Source organism: Octopus bimaculoides, chromosome 17 (genome assembly GCF_001194135.2).
Source record: "Octopus bimaculoides isolate UCB-OBI-ISO-001 chromosome 17, ASM119413v2, whole genome shotgun sequence".
NCBI lineage: Eukaryota > Metazoa > Mollusca > Cephalopoda > Octopoda > Octopodidae > Octopus > Octopus bimaculoides.
The window spans coordinates 37,283,035-37,307,888 of NC_068997.1; the positions used below are offsets into that span (position 1 = coordinate 37,283,035).

The following is a 24,854-nucleotide window of genomic DNA, read 5'->3' on the forward strand; positions in this document are numbered from 1 at the left end:
ACACACACACACACACACACACACACACACACACACACACACACACACACACACACAAACTCTCTTAATATATATAGATAATAAAAACTCAAGTATTGTCGGATTTCTCTGTGGTGTGTTAACGAATTTCTAAATTTCATAGTGCTCCTGCTTCTTATAAAGATAAGTCTACACCACCTTGCAGTTAAGTTATCAAATCAAAGGAATAAAATGTAACAGAAAATAGTAATTGAAAAACAGTAAATGTCCCATTTGATGTTTTTTTAAAGGTTTTGAATAACTCGTGATTTCTTTTCACATACTTGTAATGCCGCTATATATATTATCATCGTGTACAAGTCACGCATTGTCAGTTTATTAGGACTTTAAATATTTGTTTAATTAATTTCTCATATTTATGTTATTTAAATGAAAAATTTTTCCTTGTAATTTAACTTATTCCGTAACGACGTACTGATGTAGTTTTGTGTGCTTTTTATGGAAATTAAATTCATTTTTGCCATAAATTAAATAAAAAGTTAATAGCTTTTAAAGTTTGCAAATTTTGCGTAATTTTAGCCAATCGAAAGCCACAGACATGTTAGTGTCTGTTTCTATAGTAATAAACCATATAGTCTGCTTAAACTACTACAACCACGCGTATTATCTTTTCCTATTTTCTTAACTTTTGTACAACCTCATTTTTGTGGTTTTGTGTTGAAGAACTAGGAATGAGCCACTGCACAGCTGTTGATTCCAACTACTATATTTGTGAATATAGGGCCACCTTGGAAGATTGTTGAGATAGACAAAACAGTCTTAAGACATAGATACAACCGAGGAAGGGTTTCTGTCTGAACAGTAGTTTTTCGGAGGAGTGTGTCGCAAGATCCGACATGTTCTTAATGCGGTGCTATGTCGGAATCACGACACACTAGAGTAATACATACGTCAGTCGATTCTTCCAGGAACCACAATTTTCAGTGACTTGTGCAGAGCCTACTCTCACATTCCTAAAACTGGTGGTTATAATTTTCGGTACAGAACAGTGAACCACAACGTTGAGTGTATTAACTCCAAAGATGGTACCCATACGCAACAATGGAAAACAGCACATAGGCCAGTGTAAAAGGAGCGAATAAACAACGCTGTGGGACCCACCGTCCTATGGTTAATTTGTATCTCTGTGAGTTTATGTGGTGCAGGAAATATGAAATTTGTAATATGTTTGAGGAGAAACTCTTAGTGTATCTCAAACTTTCGTTTTTGAATTTTCACTATAAAAAAAAAATGCATTAATTGTTTACATGAACTGAACTACAATAGTATAACGTACAGTTTGAGTTTAATTGTAATTTAACGTAGTTTGTTTCTTCTTATTGTAATTTTTCGCCATAAAAAAAAGAAAAATTCATTGGGGATTTTTCCTTTTTATATTATCTATTCCAACGTTTTACATGATTATCTTTTTAGACTTATCAAAACATACTTTCGTCCTGGTAATACATTGCTTTCAATGTTTAATAAAAGTTTGTTGTCGTACTGTTGTGCTAGACAGCTATCACGCACAAAACGTCAACTTCCAAATCTTGTTTTCTATAGGGTAAAAATGATCAAACTTTAAATATCAAACATTTTCCTAAAATTTTTCTGGAACTAGCAAATAACATTTGATTCAACGTGAAAAATAACATCAATATATCAAATTTGAAAATTTTCACTTAATTTTTGAGTTTCAAGATCTGTAACAGCAACAAAAAAGATCCGGTTTGTCTGTTATTTTTTCTAATTATGTTTTCTGTTAGATTCTGAAAAGAGGGCTTTGGAAGAGATTTTGGGATTTTATCGTTTGATTTGCGGAGCCCAAATTTTATCTCTAAATTTTTTACACGAATGTGGTTTTGTGTGCTAATAATGAAAAGTATATTTGGGGAGAAATTAATAATAATTATTTCAAATTTTTGTCACAAGGGCAGCTTGGGGGAGGTGGTGATGAGTCGATTATGTAGATCCCAGTGTTCAACTGGTACTTATTTTATCGACTCCGAAAGGATGAAAGGCAAAGTCGACCTCTGCGAAATTTGGACTCAGAACGTTGCGACTGGCGAAATACCGCTAAGCATTTCGTCCAGTGTGCTAACGATTCTGTCAGCACGCTGCCTTAAAAGAAATGTTGTTAAGCATTTTGTCTAGCATGTTAATGATTCAGCCGGCTTACAGCCTTAGGTGAAATTAATAATAATAAAGTTACAAATGTTCGAAGATTGAAATGTTTGGTAATTTTAGCTAATCAGATCCACCCGCTCTCTACAACGTCGTCACTATGTTATGGAAGGCTATGTTTTTGATTTTACTTTCGATATGCATGTAAGGAAACTTAGTACTTATATTTTTGAGAAATTAATTATAGCAGAATTACAAAGCATTTATAAATGAAAAAAAAAAAAAATTAACTTTGTAATGAAATTTTGCAATGCACTAAAGTTCCTAACCCTAATTTCTAAGCTAAGCCCTAAACTTAACCCTAACCCTAATGTTCTCGTTTTTTTTCATGAAATTTTTTCTTACACACACACACACACTCACACACGTTTATATTGATTTAATTCACTGTACGTATATCATCGTGTAAATTTGTACGAGCGCCATAGAAAATAAGCGAGGGCATTCATATCTGCTGACAGTTACATTTAATACTTTTTCCGCTGTGTTATGTATTTGTTTCTTTTTGCATTTCTTTTTTTTTTTCGCATCTGATTGTTATTGATCTTCTATAATAATGAAGCTATATCCCTTAATTTGCTGCTTTTCTATACACATACCGAGAAGAAAACTTGCGGAACAGACGTTGTTTTATGAGATACATTTTATAATCACTTGAAGAGGAACATCTACAATGACAGATACTCCTAAACCAGTTGTTCAATATACCACCCGTGAGGGATTGATGCTAGATGGGTCGAAACAATTGTAGTGATCAATAAACATTGTTGTATTTTCCATCTTCTATCTCTCTCATTAATCAAATATATATAATTGTTTGTGCAGTTTTTCAGTATTTACAAATAATACGGAAAAAAAAAAATAGTTACCAGGGTAGCAAAAATTCACATAAGTACCAAGGATGTAACAGCCTACTTATAAAGGTAGAAGTTCCAGGGTTTAGGGAAATGTTTTTGTATCATATAGATAAATAAATAAATGGAGTTAAACACAGTGTTATTCAAATATTTATGCTTCCGACATATGTTTCAAAGAAAACATTGATATTATTCCAGAAGGAATAAAATAATGTAAAACAATGCGATCTTCTCATCAGCGAAACAAGAGAAACAAAATGCATCAATAAGACATTTTAACTGAATGTGATTACTGCATATATAATGAAGGGAACGCTGGTAAGTTATTTTAAAAAAAACACTGTTGATAGATATAACGTCTTCACGTAACAATAAGTTGTTAAATACAAATCCACTTAATGAAAATAATAACATTGATATTATTAACACTAGCCATTCTTTGAACAATAATAGCAACAATATTAGTATTTCTGATATAAATTAAATTCCAATCGTATTCGTTTCCTTAGCAGCAATTCTAAGGCTAGAAACTATATTTATCAATGTAAAATTACTTCCGATTCTGACGTCTTTTTTGTATAGGTAGTTCTTCATCTCAGTTGCCCAAAAGAATAACCATTATTCTACGTTTAGACATATCAATAAACACAACAATACTGGGCTTAGTAAATCAATTTGGTCTCCAAAGGAACATAATAAACAATTTGATTTGGAATGGAATATTGTATTTAGGTCCTTTCCTAATGATAAAGATAAATATTTTTGTTTACTCTGTAATGATGAACTGTATTTCATCCTGTTTCTCTTGTAAACATGTTTCAAGAACGCGTTTATCATTGCAAATATTGGCAAAAAGCATACCCTTAGTTCCTATAAGTAATTTCTACTATCTATAAAATTTGACCTTTAAATGTCTTCTTACATTTCACTTCCACTAAATACATCTATTTCCACACCTTTAACCATTATTCCTATTCACCTATCGCACTATATTTCTCCACTTTTAGTTTTCTGCTAATTTCTTTCTTCCTCCTCCTTCTCTTTCTATAAATTGCCTTTGACATTATATCTATTAGTGTTTTTTTTCTTTAAATAACTTACCAGCGTTCCCTTTATCATATAGGTGGTAATTACATTCGGTTAAAATGTCTTATTGATGTGTTTTGCTTCTCTTTTTTCCCTGATGAGAAGATTGCATTGTTTTACATCATTTTATTCCTTCTGGAATAATGCCAATGTTTTCATTGAAACATATGTTGGAAGTATTAAGATTTGAATAACACCTGTGTTTAACTCTATTTATTTATTCATTTATTTATTTATCTATCTATCTATATATCTATATCTATGTGTGTGTATGTGTGTGTGTTCCTTATAACATGACATTGCCAACACATAGCAATTGCAATTTCTGTTATGTCAGTAATAGAAAATCTGATTTTAATTCATTAACATTCGTAGCTATCTTATTATTATTTTCGCCTGCAAATGAATGTGATATTTGTAACAAGCATGCACTATTTTTAAAGTAATAAACGAGCTCTGTAAGTCTAATAGAAAAGACCTGCTTTCAGTTTTACAAAAGCTTTCATGTTTGCTGAGGTAGAAGTTGTTGGTGGTGGTGTAAAAGCTTTAATTTTCTCAAATGCTTTCACTGTCGGTTGTGTTTAAATTCCTGAGGACTTCGTTAGTGACATTAGAACTCAGAATGTAGAGATTCGAAACTAAATGTTATAACATATAAATATGCCTGTCATTCTGCTACTTCTCTTATGTAATACAATGAAATTAATTTTGTTATAAAGTATTATTTACTCATTCAATATTACTAATTGAAATACTTGAGTTGCTCGCTAGTACTTTTATCCACTCTCTATTCAGATATTTATTAAATGTCTTCCATTGAAATATTTCAGATTTCTATGGTTATAATGCAATACATTTCTTAATAATTTTCTACTTAAAGATAACGATGGTAATGTCTTTAAAAAGTTTGATAGCTTGTAATTTCAACGATTCTTCAATTTTCCTATAATTAAAAATTGTAATTTTTAAGTTAATTTCTGTTTTATTAGAGTAATATAATAAAAAAAGGACAGTTTTCATATGTTGCTGTTTACTTCTCTTCATATTTACAGTATGAGGTTTTGTAGTAACTTTTTCCTTTTTTCACCTTTTACTAGTCTCAATCATTAGACTGGGGCCACACTGAAGTGCTGCCTTGAAGAACTTTAGTTGAACCAATTGACCCCAGTACTTATGTATCTTTTAAAGCCTGATACTTATTCTAATGGGCTCTTTTGCCAAACCACTAAGTTACAGTTGTCAGGCAGTAGGGGAGGAGGACAAACAAAGACACACACTTATATATATATCAGACAGGCTGCCCCTGGGAGCTCCTCTATACTGATAACCTTACTCTAATAGCTGAGTCACTACCAGAATTAGAGATGAAGTTTCAGGTGTGGAAGCAAGGTCTAGAATTGAAGGGCCTTAGAGTTAATCTAGCAAAATCAAAGTCCTAGTAAGTAGGAAGGTAGACAAATCACAAACCCATTCAGGTGGATGGCCCTGCTCGATCTGTAGAAAAGGTATAGGTAGAAACTCCATAAGATGTACCTGGAGTAAGCTATGGTCACATAAAAGGTGCAGCAATATCAAAGGAAGGTTAACCAGGGAGATAATTTTGTGTGTGGCAGATGCACAGGGGCAATAAATACCGAAGATGTACAGAAAACAGATTCCATCACATGCCAGGAGGAAAAACTAGAAGTAGTTGATAGCTTCTGCTACCTAGGTGACCAAATCTGTAGTGGGAGTGGATGCTCTGAGAGCATAGCTGCTAGAATAAGGATAGCCTGGGCAAAGTTAAGAAAGCTCCTACCTCTGCTGGCAACAAGGGGCCTCTTGCTCAGAGTGAAAGGTAAACGGTATGATGCATGTGTACGAACTGCCATGCTACACTGCAGTGAAACATGGCCCATGACTGCTGAGGAGATGCGTAGGCCTGAAAGAAATGAAGCTAGTATGATCCACTGGATGTGTAATGTCAGTATGCATACACAACAAAGTGTAAGCACCCTGGGAGAAAAGTTGGATATAAGAAGCATCAGATGTGGTGTGCAAGAAAGATGGCTGCACTGGTATGGTCATGTGCTAAGTATGGATGAGGACAGCTGTGTGAAGAAGTGTCACACCTTAACAATGGAAGGAATGCGTGGAAAAGGTAGACCCAGGAAGATATGGGATGAGGTGGTGAAGCATGACTTTCAAATGTTGGGCCTCACAGAGGTAATGACAAGAGACCGGGAACTTTGGAGGTATGCTGTGATTGAGAAAACCTGACAAGTAAAGTGAGATTACAGCTGTGGCCAATGCTAGTGTTGCATAACTGACCCATTTAAAAGTTCTCTTGAAGCATCAGGTGATATGATCTGCTTTAGAAGACCTGTTAGAGTCAAATGCGCCTGACTGGCACCCATGCTGGTGGCATGTAAAAGGTACCATGCAAATGTGGTCGATGCCAGTTCCTCCTGACTGGTTCCTGTGCCAGTGACACATAAAAGGCACCATCCAAACATGGTTGGTGCCAGTGTCCCCTGACTGGCTCCCATACTGGTGGCACATAAAAAGCACCCACTACACTCTCGTAGTGGTTGACATTAGGAAGGGCATCCAGCTGTAGAAACCTTGCCAGATCAGATTGGAGCCTGGTGCAGCCTACTGGCTTGCCAGTCCTCTGTCAAACCTTCCAACTCATGCCAGCATGGATATATATCATCATCATCATCATCATCATCATCATCGTTTAACGTCCGCCTTCCATGCTAGCATGGGTTGGACGATTTGACTGAGGACTGGTGAAACCGGATGGCAACACTAGGCTCCAATCTAATTTGGCAGAGTTTCTACAGCTGGATGCCCTTCCTAACGCCAACCATTCAGAGAGTGTAGTGGGTGCTTTTACGCATCACCCGCATGAAGGCCAGTCAGGCGGCACCGGCAACGGCCACGCTCGAAATGGTGTCTTTTATGTGCCACCTGCACAAAAGCCAGTCCACACACACACACACACACACATATATACATATATGATAGGCTTCTTTCAGTTTCTCTCCCAAACCCACTCATGTGCCTTCAGTTGGCCTGAGGCTGTAGTAGAAGACACTTGACCAAGGTGCCATGCAGTGGAACTGAACCCGGAACCATGTGGTTGGAAAGCAAGCTTCTTACCACACTGCCATAAGAATTTTCTACTAAAAGTTGTGAAATTTAAAAAAGATTTTTACTACATTCCTCCATTGTTTTAAATCTAATACACCAGAATGGATTAATTTTAGCACCCTTTGACTTGGGGAAAACCTTTGACAATGTGCATTGCTCTATAATCTGATGGTTTCTAAGGAAACTAGGTGTATATGAATGGCTAGTGAGGGTTGTATGAAAGTGCAGTCTGTAAAGTGGGAGTCAGTGATGAATTCAGTAGGAAGATAAGAGTCTATCAAGGCTTAATCCTTAACCTCCTCATTTTCATCATTCTTCTATCCGTCGTCATAAAGTTGTTTTAAAACTGGCTTCCAATGGAAACTCTTATATGCTAATGATCTTATACTTAAAGCTGAATCTATAGCAGAATTAGGGAAGAAATTACGTGATATGGAATCAAAACCAAGAAGTGAGAGGCCTTGTGGTAAACTTGGCAAATACTAAAGTGTTAGTAAGTAGGAAAGAAGACAGGACCCTGAATTCATCAGAGAAATGGCCTTGCTCAGTGTGCAGGCATCAATCACTAAGAGCACAGAGGAAATAAGTTCACTAGAAGTTGATAGCTTGTGTTAAACTAGGTGACATAGTTAGCATGGAGGCAATTGTTCTGAAAGTAAGTATAGTATGTTTGGTGATAATTCAACTAAATTCATATTTTCTATTCAAAGACGATGCTGAAAATTGGAGAAGTTGATTATGAATGCCAGAGAGAATGAAGAAAAGCCAGTTGCTGGCTGGTTGGCAAAATGATTCCTATCCTTAAATGGCTGGTATCAAAGTAAATTTTTCCCACAAATTTTTCCTGTCCTGTAAGATAGGGTGCAACTAAATTGTGATGTTTCTCAGTTTGTAATGATATGATATATGTGGCCACATGGGTGATAGAATGCCAACTATTAAACATGTGTCCTATCATGTGTTGTCTACATAATATTTCACTTTAACATGAGATGGTTACTACAAGTACTTTTTTTATTATTATTTCTAAGCACACGTAGTTATACGCACTTATGCAGATGATACCACTCTTTATGTTTCAATAACATTTTGTACATATGATTCCTTCACGTACAAAAGAGGTATTGCATACTAAACATACAAAAGTTTTATAATTATAAACCTCAAAATATTACTTCAAATATTCTTTCAGCAGCCAGTACATTTATAAAGGACATTTTTATGTTCTATACTTTACCACTCAAATTTGTAACAAGCTTAGATTCACAGTATCTGAGGTCTCTAAAATCCCATATAATAAAAGAAAGTTTAAGCTGACCAAAATAGTAATTTAGTATAAGTAACTTATGAATTTGTAAAATTAAAGATTCCTTCTTTGTCTTAGCAAAATGCACTCCTACAGGTTCTTATGTAATTTTTAACCTTTGTATTAATAAAAGGTTCCCCTACCCTAAACATAGATGGGTCTTCTCTTTTATTTTTGGTGGAAGGCACATCATGCCTTTCAGTTTAATACACACTCCTGGTTCACGGTTCCTTTTACTGAAAATTGCAAGCTAGGAGTGTTTATTAGATCAGGCTTCTGGATAGGGACTATCATAATCTAACAGCCTGCAGATGCCCCTTGAACTTTCCTTGATGTCAAAAACTAATATTACATCCACTTGAAATCATAGTCGCGGCTGATGCCAGTGCCGTCTAACTAGCATCCATGCTGATGGCACATAAAAAGCACCATTTTAGCATTGGGCCTCACGGAGGCAGCAACAGGTGTCCAAGACCTTTGGTGATATATTGTGCTTGAGACGACCTGTCAAACCAAGTGAGATTGTAGTCATGGCTGATGCCGGTGTCATGTCAATGGCACCCATGCTGGTGGCATGTAAAAAGCATCTGCTACACTCTTGGAGTGGTTGACATTAGGAAGAACATCCAGCTGTAGAAACCATGTCAAATTAGATTGGAACCTGGTGCAACTCCCAGCTTACCAGTTTTCAGTCAAACTGTCTAGCCCATGCCAGCATGGAATGTGGACATTAAATGATGAAGATGATGATGGTGATGATCACTGAACAATTCCCCCTTACTTTCTTCGGTATCCATGAACTCTGATTCAAACTAGACTTCATACATCACTTCTTACTGACATGCAAATCACATGCTTTATTTCTCTCTAAGACAACAATCTCTCACTCTTTATCTATAATCCAGTGGTGTCACCTCTTTCTTGCCTGGATGTCAATAACAAAGACTTCCAGTTACTGTGGATCAAATCTCTCTTGCCAACTTCTCTGTATACCTGTTACCTCTACTATTCCTCAGACTCTCCAACCACTAATAATTCTTTGACCCTGTTTCTACATTGAAGATGTCCATTTCACTTCACTTCTTTCTCAAGTCATTATCTTTGCTAACTGTAATGTTTACAACCCTTCTTATCTCTCTCACATACACCATTACTGATGCTATTGATAAAGAAATGAAAATTTTCTCTATCCTGAACTTTATAAGTCACCTATTTTTTCCCATCACATGCATCTTTTATTATCACACTGGTACCTCAAACACCTTTGGTCTCTTTCTCACTCCTAAACCCACGAGTAAATTATCTCTGTCTCTGCACCTATTGGATTGCTTGACTATTGCCTGATCATGTCTAACCATGGTATGTCACTCTGCTCCCCACTCTTCCTAGGCTCCATAGCAATTCAAGCCAGTTAAATGATCAGCATTCAGATCATCTAATTGGCTTGAGTTGCTATGGGTCAGGAATATGATTCACTCCCAATCCATCAGAATCAGTTAGGTAGGTCACTGAAGTTATCCTCTTAAGCATCTCCTACTTTCCTCTCATAAACAAACCTCAAAGCTGCTAGTCCTCTAAATGGTTAACTCATACTTGTATTGTAGGTCAGTGAAAGAATATAACCTACAATTCTTGGGAAAATATCCCTTTCCCACCTCTTGTAAGATTATCATCTGAAATATGAAGGATACCTCCACACATTGTAGAACCCTAACGCCTTTCTATGCCCCATAACACTTCCAGTTAACTTACTGGTTTGAACCTTGTCAGTTCTATGCTAACGATCCCTGAAAGTACATGTGCTGGTTAGAACACAGCCAGTGATATCCTCTTTTCCTTTACTATACAAATATGATGACTTGATAAACTGTTGTAAACATGCTAAATAAACCTCCTCCAAAAACTATTCTTTTCCTTTCCAACAGTATCATCACCCTACACATACATGCCAGGTGTGATAGCACCTTCGATCACTTTAAATCAACAAGGTCACTAATCTTGGCAATGTTCCTCTTATTATCCTCAAATAACATACCCCATAACTATTCCTATTCTCAATAAACTCCTCAACTTCTCTCCTTCTACAGAGATATATCCTTACCTTTGAAAACACTCTATAGTGTGTCTCATTTCTTAGGATGAATAACTCCTCTGATTCTGCCCACTAACATCCTATTTCACTCATTTCTAATATCCCAAAGGTTGTGAAAACAACATTAACACCAACCTTCTCCATCATCTTGAATCCTTCTTCTTAGTGACTACCAGTAAGGCACTACTAAAGCCAGAATTATGGAAGATTTCACTTGTGCCTCGCACCAGTGGGCCCTTGTCTTTGAAATATTTTGTGAAAACAGTGTTATCATGGTCAGTATCAGCAAAGCAATTAAGCATTTATAAGTGAATCTTCTGGCAAAACTGTCCCCCTCTGGGCTCTGTCTAGCTCTTTTCTCTTGGATTGATGGCTTCCTATGTGAACAAAACACTTTCTGCCCCACTTTATCATGTTTTTGACAAGGAAACTTTGAATGAACAGTGCATCTCACAATAAACACATGAGCTGATTAGGGAAATGTTTTATGGTCAGTTGACTGGCTAAATATAATAAACTAATCTCCGTCAAGTAAATACCTACTATATTAAATAAACAAAAGATACTTTAGACAATGTAGTCCTAGATATACTAAAAGAACATCTTTGATTATAGATCAACTAAAAGCTAACTTGTGGTTAAACAACAACAACGTCAACATAAATACATGACCATGGAAAGCAGGCAGAACCAATGATTGTTTTGTTCAGCCAATTGTATCATATGTCAACAACAACAATAATAATAACAATTTCAAGAGTAGCACAACATCATATAAAGCTTCTATTGATATATACTATTTCAACAATTGCACCTTCTTTCTCTCACCTTATATCAAAACTATATATTTTTATAATAATTAAATAAGATATTTTGAAAAAGTGGTATCTGAGTGATTAAGAAGTTTGCTTTCTAAACATGTGGTTCTGAGTTCAATTCTATTGAGGAGCACCTTTAGCAAGTGTCGTCTATAGTACCAGGCTGACCAAAACCTTTTGAGTAGATTTTGTAGACAGGAACTGAACGAAGTTCATTGTACAAATGTGTTTGTGCTGGCTGTAAACAAGCATTACACTCATAAAAGTAATGCTGTTTGTGAAAAATGTGAAGAATCTTGTGAAAAATGTGTCTGGCCATGGGGAAATATGACCTTGTTTGGAAACAAGTGAGGGTTGGTGATAGGAAGGACATCTGGCCATAGAACATGTTTCTACACATTCTGTCAAATCCATGAAGGCATGAAAAAGTGAATGCTAAAACGAGGGTTTATTTCCATTACACTCACTTTCACTTTAGATAATAGTTAATAATTGATAAGAGTTTTAGTGGTCTGTGTAATTTGTTGAATTATTTTAGACCTGAGATGCTGCAGTAAAATCTATACAGGTCTTATTTTCAGTCTTTTCTTTTCTTTCTCTAAATTTTGATGGTCAGACTTCTGCAGAAATTATATGAATCTCACAGCTTCCAATTTATTTTCCTTTGGAATTCTAAAAGTTTTCTGAAAATTATTAATTTTCATTAACAACTTTCAAATGTTTTTTTTAGTTCAATATTCACTTTCAGAATGGTTTTATGCATTTTCCTACAAACTTTCATTTGGGTGAAATTTCCCTGGATTGGAGGGATCACAGCCATAATTTCACTCGTGAAAACCATGCAGGCTGGTTTCTTTGTATTGTCATCAGATTCTGATCCTCTAGATTGCTTTCTTCCCACCTCTTGTAGTAGGCTGGTGGCTGCCATGAACAAAGTTATGGATATTACTCTTTTACTCTTTTACTTGTTTCAGTCAAATGACTGTGGCCATGTTGGAGCACCACCTTTAGTCGAGCAAATCGACCCTAGGACTTATTCTTTGTAAGCCTGGTACTTATTCTATCGGTCTCTTTTGCCAAACCGCTAAGTTACGGTGACGTAAACACACCAACATCGGGTGGGGGGGGGACAAACACAGACACACAAACATATACACACACATACATATATATATATATATACATATATATGAATGGCTTCTTTCAGTTTCCGTTTACCAAATCCACTCACATGGCTTTGGTTGGCCCGAGGCTATAGTAGAAGACACTTACTCAAGGTGCCACACAGTGGGACTGAACCCAGAACCATGTGGCTGGTAAGCAAGCTACTTAACACACAGCCACTCCTGCACCTATAGGATGGAGAGACGTTTACAGCACCTAGGCTTCCCAAGCGGTCACCCATCTAAGTACTAACTAGGCTCGACGTTGCTTAACTTTGGTGATCAGATGAGAACCGATGTTTTCAAAGTGATATGGCCGTAAAATATTGTGCACTCTGCCATAATATCTTTTTCATTATCACAGGATGAACTGCCATTTGGTGGTGAAATTTTCTATAATCTCATTTTTAGTGAATCCATGTTTGACAACTTGAATTTGACTATGGCTGCTAGCACTTGATAGTATTCCAATGGACTTTGGATTAGCTGGTAGGATACATTTGAGGAGGCTTTAGTGTGATACAATCATGTTACTGACAGTGTGTAGTTTTTCCCTTTGCCTTCTTTATGATGTGGCCGATACTCTGTTGAGTATCCTGGAACTCACTCTTTTCATCAATGTACTCATTGGTAGTAGATATGTTATCAATTCTTTGGCAATGATGGACCAAAAGATTTTTCCTTTGACATTTAACAAAGAGATCTCTAGAAACTGGTCAAGTCCTGTTGAGTTTTCTCATTTAAGAAGATAATTCCTTCGGACGTGTCCAGAGCTGGGGTACCTGTTTCTGTTTCTAGATCATTCATAAAAGTTTTGATAACCTCTTCAGCAGCAGTGGGTAATCTTCCATCTAAATTCTAATTCCTTTTCATTTTGCACATTTTCGCTTTCATTCGACCTAGTGTTGTTTCCTATAATTATTCTAATTATAGTTTTATCTTTTTTATATATAACAAGCATTTAAGCATAGCTCCTGTATCTAATTACAACATTTCTTTTACCCTTCTTAATTAAATGAGCTTTCCATCACTGTAATTATAACCATTTTGTCTTGTGAGAAGCTTGATAATGTAAGCCTTAATTTTTGTAGTGACTACTCTTTTACTGCTCTGTTTCTCTCTTTCTCTACTACCATTCTTTTGCAACTTTGTAATTCATAACAATAGGGTTGTAGTTCTTCTCATTATGTTTACTCTCCCTCATTTCCCTGTCTAGAATTATTGCTCACTCTGTTTTTTATTCTCCTTCAGTTATAGGAGCCACTTTAAGCCCTTAACTTTGCAAGTTACAAGGTAATCTTCACTAGCGCTGGTGCCTCAAAAGACAAGTACTCAATTCATCCTATAAAGTGTTTGGCACTGGGAGCAGCATACTAAAGACATTCAAGCATGACACAGTCCTCTAACTTGTCAAACTCTGTTACACCATTTGGCCCATGCCTACATAGGAGCTAGATCTTAAATGACTGGAAATTTTAATAGAAACTTGTGCAATTGGTAATGTCTTATGATTTTATAAATCAAATATCTTACCTATTTCAATGGAAAATAACTGATGAATGAAACCTCTTAGGCAAGATACCAAAGCTGAGATTCTTCAAGTTCTCTAACCTTGTCCAACACAAGCTTAGTTCAGTTATACATAAATTAAAAATCTGAATTGAAGTTTGCTGTTCTCTGATAGGACTAAAAATTTATATAGGGTAGAAAATGAGATATATAAATGACTATTAAAAAATATTATCACACAGAGTAACAGAAGGTAGTTCTAGGCACCAATGATAAGATAGAGATTTTAATTAGGAAGAATGTCTTTACCAACCACAAATGTTATTTGATAAACCCCACTAAATCAGAGATAGTTTAGTGAACTAATATTTGCTAAGGAAGATTAACAATGAAAGCTTCCATCCTCTCACTGTATGCAATACCACTGTGAGTTGTCTTGTGGTTCTCTTGATATGCCAATGGGACCTTTGACAATACTGACATCTGTTATCTTATAGACTCTCTGTTTTAGATTTCTTTGGTAGAAATTCCTCTAAACCACCAATGGTCTATATAGAGATGATATCTTCACTATATCTAGAGGTATGAACAGGCATACCCTTGATAGGTTCAGAGAAAATCTGATCGATATCCTCAATTTCTTTGGACATTTCTATATTAAGTTGTTTGTATTATATTATCATATTATTGGTTTCAAATTTTGGTACAAGACCAATAATTGTGGGGTAGGTAGTAAATCGATTATATCAACCCCAGTGCTCAGCTGGTAATTGTTTTATTGATCTTGAAAGGATGAAAGGCAAAGTCAACCTCAGCAGAATTTAAACTCAGAACATGAAGAAAAACGAAATACCACTAAGCATCTTGCTCAGTGTGCTAACGATTCTTCCAGCTCACCACCTTCACTGTATCATATTATTGTGTTGATATGAATTTTTGCTCATGACAAATATGTGAAGATCTTAACTGATTTCCTTGTCATATAAATCTTTTATATTTGTGTCTCTATCAGTAATATCATCCCCATTGGCATTACTAGTATACAAGATATTGTTGTTATGAATAAGTGTTATTCAGTGTTAGAAATGGTAGAGTAATCAAGAAAATTCTTTGCAGTGTTTAGTTATGTCTTTTTATTTTCTATGTCCATTGTCTGCTAGAATGAATTTTTGCCTTACATCTTTCTAAGGGTGAGATAAAAACTTAATTAAAATAAATACTAGTATAGTACTGGTGTCAATATAATTGACACTTATCTTCCCCAAAATATGGCTGGTGGATTGAGAGAACTGTTTGGGCATTGGACAAAATCCTAGCAGTATTTCCTCCAACTCTTTATGTTCAAATCACATTGAAGCCATCTTTGCATTTCATCCTTTGGAGGTTGACAAAATAAGTGCCAGTCAAGTACTGGAGTTAGTTATGTACTTACTCTATCCCTCAAAATTGCTGGCCTTGTGCCAAACTTGCTGTTGTTATTGTTATTATCATCTTGACTCAGGATTGGTCTTATTCCTGGTAGAATTTATGTGGGTAGTGAGTTACAACCTGTATCTTTAGATATTCACATGAATTCAAAAGGCCTTTAAGTGCTCAAAATCCTTCTCACACTCTTTCTTGTTTCTAAGAGGCAAACTTTCTGTAGAAGCTCTGCAGGTGGACAATGTGCCCCTAGAAATGAATATCTATTGGTTGGTAGTGGCTGCAGAAAGGGAAGGAGCTATTGATTCAAGTGGATCAAAAGGCACCCTGGAGCAGATCAATCTGCCAGGTAGCTAATAACTGTTTGTGGTGGTTGAGAGCAGAGAGACAAGTGTCACTTGCATGGTGACATGAACCATCTGAAGGTCTTCTGTCTACAGCAAAAGAGTGGAGAAGAGAGACCGCTCCCCACTGCTGCCAACACTATTACCACAACAACAACAAAAACAGCAACAGCACCAGTAGCAGTGTGCAGTCACAACAACAAGAACAGCTACAACAGCAGCAGAAACAACAGCACCAATAGTAGGAACATCAGCAATGAAAGAAACACCACCCTCAAGAGCTACCATGTCACTAATGACAGCAACAAAAATCTCTCAAACAACTACAGTAGAACAAAAAAACTAACCCCCAAGACAATTGATCCTCCTCATTTGGGACTTTTCAGGCATGATATGTGGCAAAGGTGATGAGGAAGAAACTAGATGGCTGAAAGTGATCAATGAAAGAAGAAAAAAGGAAAGCTGGGTGTTTCAAACAGGGAGAGGAAACATATCCAAACAACACATCAACACTATCTCCAACAACAACACCAACTCTACCAATACCATTGTCACCATCACCAGCACCATCATCATCACCACAGACATGACCAACATCGCAAACACTACCACAATCCAATCCACACCCAAACCAGCAGCAAGAACAACACCCTCAAAAGAATATGATAAATTACTCCATGATTTCATCACAACCAACAAATAGCTTACTAATGCATATACAAATTCTAAAAGATAAACCAAGACACTTACAAGTAACTCAAAACAAAATACTCTGCAATGGGAAACTTTCAGGGAATGTCAATAGTGAAAATATCTATGAGCTCTAAGAGCAGAACACCTGTCTCACTCCTGCAATAAGTTAAGAGGACCTTTTGCACATCCCTCATTCTGTCTAATATGGCCTTAGAATAGGAAGTGTAGATGCACTTGGCCTAAATCACCTTGGAAGAAGGGTACCTGCTTAATGACTTTTGGTTACTAGATACAGATATGATAATCTTCAGCTAGACAAGAATTTCTGATCACAAACCTTAACGGCCATTTTCAGTGGATATAAGACCTACTCATCTTCAAATCAACAGCAATTGGGAGGCAGGGTTGCTGTGTTGTTTTGGAAGGGCCTGGATCTCATGATACGAATCACCATCTTAGACCCAGTCGGTAAGCTGGTGGTACCAGACCTGACCAGAAGTGAAGTAGTCAAATAGGAGCAGGGCAACCAAATTTCACGTGGGGTCTAGTATGTTTTCTAAGAATATCCCACTCTTTAGTGCTAGTGAGAGATTGGAATAGCTTCTTAGATTTATGCTTGAACAGTGTTGGATGTAAATGCCTTACAAATGTAAGGGATGCAAATACCTTACAAACTTGCTCAGGAGTTTCTATCTGTGTCTGACAACTACCAATTGGATTTCCCAAATGTACCAATGCAGATAGGATGAACCATATTGGATCATCCAGATCATATCTCGACAAAATATTCTGCAGATTGGAACAGCATAGATTGTCAACAATTTAAAATTGACATCTATACAGCTACACAATCCACAAATTCATGATCTTTATGGTTGACCTAGATAGGCTCCATGATTATAATGTTGATATGTATTGTGGCACTCCATTGGTTGTGACGACAAGGATTCCAGGTGATCCGATCAATTGAACAGCCTGCTCATGAAATTAATGCGCAAGTGGCTGAGCACTCCACAGACATGTGTACCCTTAATGTAGTTCTTGGGGAGATTCAGCATAACACAGAGTGTGACAAGGCTGACCCTTTGAAATACAGGTACAACAGAAACAGGAAGAAAGAGTGAGAGAAAGTTATGGTGAAAGAGTACAGCCAGAGCCTTGTGGAGCTTTAGGTATTTTCACTCAATAAACACCCACAATGCCCGGTCTGGGAATTGAAACCATGATCCTATTACCACGAGTCTGCTGCCCTAACCACTGGGCCATTGCACCTCCACACACACACATATATATATATATATACATACACACACATACACACATATATGTGCATGTGAGTGAAAAGATTTCATTACATGGTCTTCAGTTAGCCTCATAGCAGTTGAACCTGTTGTGCTGGTTTACTTACCTTCAGCTAAGCTGAGCAAATTAATTGAATTTCATTTTCTTGAGCCTCTCTGCCAATGTTGCTGGTTCTAATACGTATGACTGCCTCATTACCTTAAAAATTTTTTTCAGTTCTTCACAGTCTCCCCCTCCCCACCTCATTCAAATTTTTCAGTCAGAATTGAATAGCTCCTGCTACCAAAATCACCTGAAAGCAGAATAGGCATGTACTACCCCACCTCTCTTTTGTACCTTCCTCTATTCTCCCCTACCTCAGAACACGCCCATTCCTCATTATTTTCCTCCAGCCATGTTGTCTCCCATCTGCCAGACTCGTCCTTAGAACCACTTCCATTCCTCATTATCTTCCAGTTATGCTCTCTCTCCCCTCTGCTATACACTATCATTAACACCTCTTTCATCCCTATCACTCCCAATATCTTCACATACCTAGCATAACCCCCCCCCATCCTTTCCCTGAGTCACTCCTATATCTTTTACCTTCAGTTACTACAGTCACCTCTATCCTCACTCACATTCTTATGAAATTTTCCCCTCTGTCTCCCCTGCCCATTCACCCAGTTCAATCCTCTTTATCACTTCACCTATATTCACCCCACCTTCACATGCATTGTACCTTGATGGTATGTTCTGACACATATCTATTGCTATCTCTCCCACTCCCTCCATTTCTATCTTTTTCTCTAAGTCCCCTTCTCTGCCTTTTTCTCCAACTGGGGTATCCTTGTATCTCTTCAAAGAGAGACACCTAGCTCCATTTCTCTGTTATTCGTTACTCTCTCATCAATTGACCATCTCCCTCAATACTACTCACCCACCCCATTCAAGGGGACTTTGTCTTGCAAGTTCACCCTGTAAAGTGGCTAGCATCAGGAAGGGCATCCAGCTGTAGAAACCATGCCAAAGTAGACAATAGATCTTGACAGCTCTCCAGAGTGCCAGATCTTGGCAAACTGTCCAACACATGTCAATATGGGGAATGGACATTAAATAATGATGGTATACATACATACAAAGGGTGTTCATTAAAGATTTCCCCTGAACATGTCTCTACATGTCACATTGTAAATTGCAGCTTTCCACTAGTATTCGTTTGTCTTTTACAGCTGCTGAAGTGGACTAAGGTGTTATAATGGAGGCAGTTGAATGCAGATCAGTGATCAGGTTCTTATACTTGAAAGGTCGTACACCAAAAGGGACTTTCAATGAGATGAAAGAAGTTTACGGTGATGATGCACTATCATACAACATAGTCAAGCACTGGCATTGCCTGTTCAAATGTGGTTGAACATTGGTGGAAACTGCTCCTATTCTTGGTCGACCATGTTCTACCATTGATGACGACACTAACCATAAAGTGGAAGCCACCATTTTGGAGGATCACCACATAACTATTTGGCAACTAGCCCAAGAAGTGCAGATAAGTGTAGGGTCCATGGAAAAAATCATTCATAACCATTTGCACATGCAGAAGTTGTGTACATGATGGATTCCCCACACCTTTTCAGATGCAGGAGCAAGTCAATTGCTTCCAGGTTCTTTGGGCAATGTGCTAAGGAAATGAGAAGAACTTTTTCAGCAGACTTATCACACAGGATGAAACATGGGTCCATCACTATGATCCTGAGACTAAAGTCCAATTGAAGCAATGGAAGCATGATAACTCACTACCTCCAAAGAAGGCTCATGACCATCCCTCAGCAGGCAACATGATGCTTACAGTTTTCTGGAACCAGCATGGAGTACTGATGATGGATTTTCTGGCAAAAGGCATCACAATTAATGGGGCATATTATACTTCTCTGTTGCTGAAATTGTAGGATGCCATCAAAGCAGAGAGGTTTGGCATGCTGACCAAAGGAGTCAGCCTCTTCCAAGACAACGCCCAGTTCACAATGTGCATGTTGCTCAGATGAAAGCACACTCTTGCAGCTATGAATTCCTTCCTCACCCACCTAACTCTACTGACCTTGTACCATCTAGCTTCCACCTCTTTCCTGCCACAAAGTCATTTTTGAAGGGGAAGCACTTTTTGGATTATGATGAACTTATTTCTGAGGTTAAGTCTTGGATCCAGATGCAACCTACTGACTTCTACAGACGAGGTCTTCACAGCTGTATAAAGCGATGGGAGAAGTGTGTCACCATTGGTGGTGGCTATGTAGAGAAGGACTAATAATAATTGCAAGTTTTGTTTATTCCAGTCTTTAATGAACACTCTTTGTACCTACATATATATATGTGTATAAATATAGCTATATATAAATATATATATATATATATAATCTTCATACACACACACACACATGAACACACACATAAATACATACATACATGCATACAAATGTATGTATATATATATATAGCAATGTATATGCATCTGCATGTGTACACACACACAAACACAATACAGGGTGATTGGGCTAATTTTTCTTCTTTATGAATCCTTTTTTCAGGGACATCTTGATGTAAATGGTGAACAGTCAGTGTTTTTGGAGAGAATAAAGGTTAAAGTTTTAGTTGAGTAAAAAGTAAGCTGACATAAGGACTGAAAGTCATCTGAACATTGCAAAAGAGTTACCTGTACCATGATGATTCATACCAGGTGTCAAAATGCCAACATCATGACTGCTGCTCAATGCTCTGAGAACATTGTAAATGCTGTAAGATGTGACATGGACATCTGCAACAGAGACTTTGAAGCTGTGGCCAGCAAGAAGGGAGAAAATAGGTGTTCTAACTGTGTCTGCACTCTGGAATTCATACTCACATTTTTGAACAGAGCCTTAGGCTCAGTTCAGACAGCTATGTGAAGCTGCTGGAAACTGATCAATCTCTGGCTGGGAAATGCTGCTTCTGGAAGGTTCATGTGTGGCAGCAGGATTTGGCTCCTTGCCTTCTTTGGAAAGCGTCTTAAGTGGTCAGAGAATTTCTATGACTTTACTAGCTCCAATTTCCAGTTTCATAATTCCCTCAGTTGTAATCCCTTAGATTACTATGTGTAGGGTGCACTCTGCCTGCAACAAGCTGGTCATTAAGATCAAGGAGGTGTTCGAAAATTTATTGTAAGGAATGCATGCACCAGGTTCTGGAGCCATCTTGTAAACCATAATAAAAACAATTTTGCATTAAACTGAAGAACTACTCAAAACATTTTGTAGATCTACAAAATGTTTTGAGTAGTTCTTCAGTTTAATGCAAAATTGTTTTTATTATGGTTTGACATAAAAAGAAACATGTGTGTATAGAGGGTGGCGAGCTGGCAGAATTGTTAGCATGCCTGGTGAAATGCCTAGTGGTATTTCATAAGTCTTCATGTTCTGAGTTCAAATTCTGCCAAAGTCCACTTTGCCTTTCATTCTTTTGGGATTGATAAAATAAATACCAGTTGAGTGCTGGAGTCAATGTAATTGACTTAACCTCTCCCCCGAAATTGTTGGCCTTGTGCCAAAATTGGAAATCAGCACATGTGTGTGTGTGTGTTTGTATTATATAACATTCTTTGATACAGAATTTATGTACACACTCACCCACATTTATATATCAAATTACCAATGTCACTTGCATTATATTGCTCTCACCATCATCCATCATCATACCTGTTTTTTGTTTCTTCTCACAATTGTATGCTTTCTCCAAATAATAAGAATATTAATACATCATCATCTATCCTCAACATTTAGTGACTATTTTCTAAGCAGGCTTAACAGGAACTGTCAAAGTCAGGGACTGCAACAGGTTCCATATCTCAGGCCTAATAAAAACATATTAGTTTGATTTTTATTTTTCTGGAAAATGGTTGGGTATTATTTGTGCACTACTGACACTCTCTTCATCCAACATAATCAACCACCAAAATATATAGTGTATTTGTACTTATCTTGTCTGTTTGTTGCTGATTGTCTGAGTTTTTATTCATATTCTCTCAGAAATTGTTACTGGTGAAGAGTTTAAATTTTCTATTGTGAAAATTGTGTTCTGCTTTATTGTTTATTAAGCTTTTTTAGCAAGTTATTTGGATATTAAGTGCATAGCCCAATTCTATAAATATGTCATATCCTGGATGATTGCTAGTACTGCAAAATATATGCTGAAAAGTATTGCATATAATGAATATTAGAAAATAATTTTCTTTCATTTCATTTGTTTAACTTGGGTCAATTATTCTTCTGATTATGTAACAGGGTGGTAGTGGGCAGGTGGGGGCATTGAACAAGGTCATACTTGTTCAGGCATAAGTTCAGGCTGCATTGAAAATGTTGGTTTGGAAATTTGAATTTTTAGTGCTATTAACAATTCATATGATTTTTAGTCAAAAAATGTAAGCACTTCTCTAATGAGGATTTCTCATCCTATTGCTTTTAAATTTATTTTTATGATGCCTGGAGCAAAACCATCATCAGTTTGAGAAATGACAGAACCATGTATGAAAGCTGAAAAACAAAGCCAGCCGCTGCCATGTACAAGAGATATAAGCTTACCTTTACGAAACTAAGTGAGATGTGATGATGCCAAAAAGGAAAGCAGAAGATGTCAGCAAGTAAATTAATGCTCTGTAGTGGACATGAAGATGAAAATACTCTGCACAAGAAAGTGGCATTGCATTAAACACACTCTCGGAAGGCCCAGCATAATGTTACCAGGTAGTCCTACAAGAAAAATCCACAAGGTAAAACGAAGGAACTTCTGGCAATGTGAACAATGTGAAAAAATCTGGACTGAGCTGTGAGTAAATGGAGAAGGGCCTGGACAAGAATGAGAGGAAGAAGGTCATGATGGCTAAGGCCCCAGAAAGCACCAAAGGCCTGAATAAAATAAATATTTTATTTATCTATCATGACTGAATTGTCAATTTATAATCACTGTTTTATCTACTGGAATTGATTGGATTTTCATACACTCTTCTACCCTGAGTTATACTATGAAGTTTGATTCGACTACTTATTTGAAAACATCTCTCCCCACTCTCAATGCATCTGAATGCTTATTTAACTCATTTACATTTATTCTGTCTTTCTTGAAAGTTGCAAACATGTGTACTAGAGTAGATAAAACAGTTAACATGTTTATAGTTCTTAGCTCTTCTAAAGTTTTATTCTAAAGTGGTGATTATATCCACTCATTTATAAAATGTATTACATTTATGATAGTGTGATTTGATGTTTTAAACGTTTTATGGCATCATCACTTTTTAGAAAATAAAAGGATTTACAAAATATTCTTCTTGCAATTATGTATTTAAACTTCTTAATATTCTTTTTTCTACTTTATTTCTAGTTTGCAACAATGCTTAGGATACAAGTTATTAGAGCACTGCTAATGACTAGATGAATCCTTCTTCATTAATGTACACCTAATTATTGTTACAGGTAAGTGTATCTTAAAATTGTTTATTGAATGATGTAATTGTTCTGGATATATTGTATTGACATATGAATATGCTTGAATTGAGAATTTCAAAACTCATTATTATATAAAGTTGCATCCATGGAATATTTGGCATCACTGGTCCAACCTCTCAATTAATACATAATTTAGGTTCTATTTAGAAGTGTACAGTAGTGTTCTTGATTAAGTAAGGATCATTTCATTTAGGTTCCAATCTTGACAGATATTTTCAGAAGTATTAGCATTGTTGTTCTTGCAGCTTAAACTTTCTTAAGACAGAATAGAAAAGTTGGTTCTATCAAATAATACCTGTAACTATTTCTGCTTCATTCAACTTCAGGATTTTCACTGCATGCATAAAATGTCATTTCACCAAGGATCTACTAAAATTATTTTCTCACACAACCATAGCATTCTTAATTCTTGAATAAAATAGTTTTAATATATTGTAGCTGTTCTGTGGATTATCTGTAAATCTTACTATTTGAGATAATGAATAAATTTAGCTTATGCTATCTGAATATCTTTATATATTGGCTTTTATGCATGCCCCTTTAGGTAATTTGACACTGTACATTAGGATAAACTTTTATTATTTTAGCCTTCTGTAATGTATTTAACTGGCGCAATGGAGGCGCAATGGCCCAGTGGTTAAGAAAACGGACTCACGGTTGTAGGATCGTGGTTTTGATTCTCAGACTGGGCATTCTGAGTGTTTATTGAGCGAAAACCCCTAAAGCTCCAAGAGGCTCCGGCAGGGGGTGGTGGCGAAGCCTGCTGTACTCTTTCACCACAAATTTCTCTCACTCTATCTTCCTGTTTCTGTTGTACCTGTATTTCAAAGGGCCAGCCTTGTCACACTCTGTGTCACGTTGCATTTCCCCCGAGAACAATGTTACGGGTACATGTGTCTTTGGAGTGCTCAGCCACTTGCATGTTAATTTCACAAGCAGGCTGTTCCGTTGTTTGGATCAACTGGAACCCTCATCATTATAACTGACGGAGTGCCAACCAACTAACAACCAGCATATTTAACTAATACTTGCAATGTGTTACCTATTATGTTATGGTGAAGCATGTGTTTTTTCAACTGAGAATATATTAACTGTAAATACTAATTGTAACTACAAAAAACGTGGCTGTTTTTCTAGATGGTACTTTATACAGTGATGTAAGAGTGATAAGCTCTTCCTAATTAACATTATGTAGTTTTTGCAGTGATTTTATCTGGTGGCATATTTCCTGATTTCAACATTTAAGATTCTAAGAATGTTTTCAAGATTTTTTCAATAAAGGCTTCAAATACATGTCTTTGATTAGATAAAGCAGTCTTGGTTTAGAATATTATCCCTAACAATTTTATCTGGAGTAGGGTGAAATAGATAGATAGATAGATAGATAGATAGATAGATAGATAGATAGATAAATA

The 24,854-nt window shown here is 36.6% G+C and overlaps 1 protein-coding gene and 1 non-coding gene across 16 annotated transcripts in view; one reads left to right on the forward strand and one right to left on the reverse strand.

The window, feature by feature from the left end:
* The window catches only part of LOC106871424 (poly(rC)-binding protein 3), a 388,844-nt gene that overhangs the window by 55,970 nt on the left and 308,020 nt on the right, over positions 1 to 24,854 (forward strand). For all 15 annotated transcript variants that reach the window (XM_052973806.1, XM_052973814.1, XM_052973807.1 and 12 more), the window contains exon 2: positions 23,315 to 23,406. The gene's annotated coding sequence lies outside the window, so the exon portion shown is untranslated. The remainder of the gene's footprint in view (positions 1 to 23,314; positions 23,407 to 24,854) is intronic.
* On the reverse strand, positions 12,868 to 12,986 carry LOC128249722 (5S ribosomal RNA). Its single transcript, XR_008265834.1, has one exon. It is a non-coding gene; the product is annotated as a 5S ribosomal RNA (ribosomal RNA).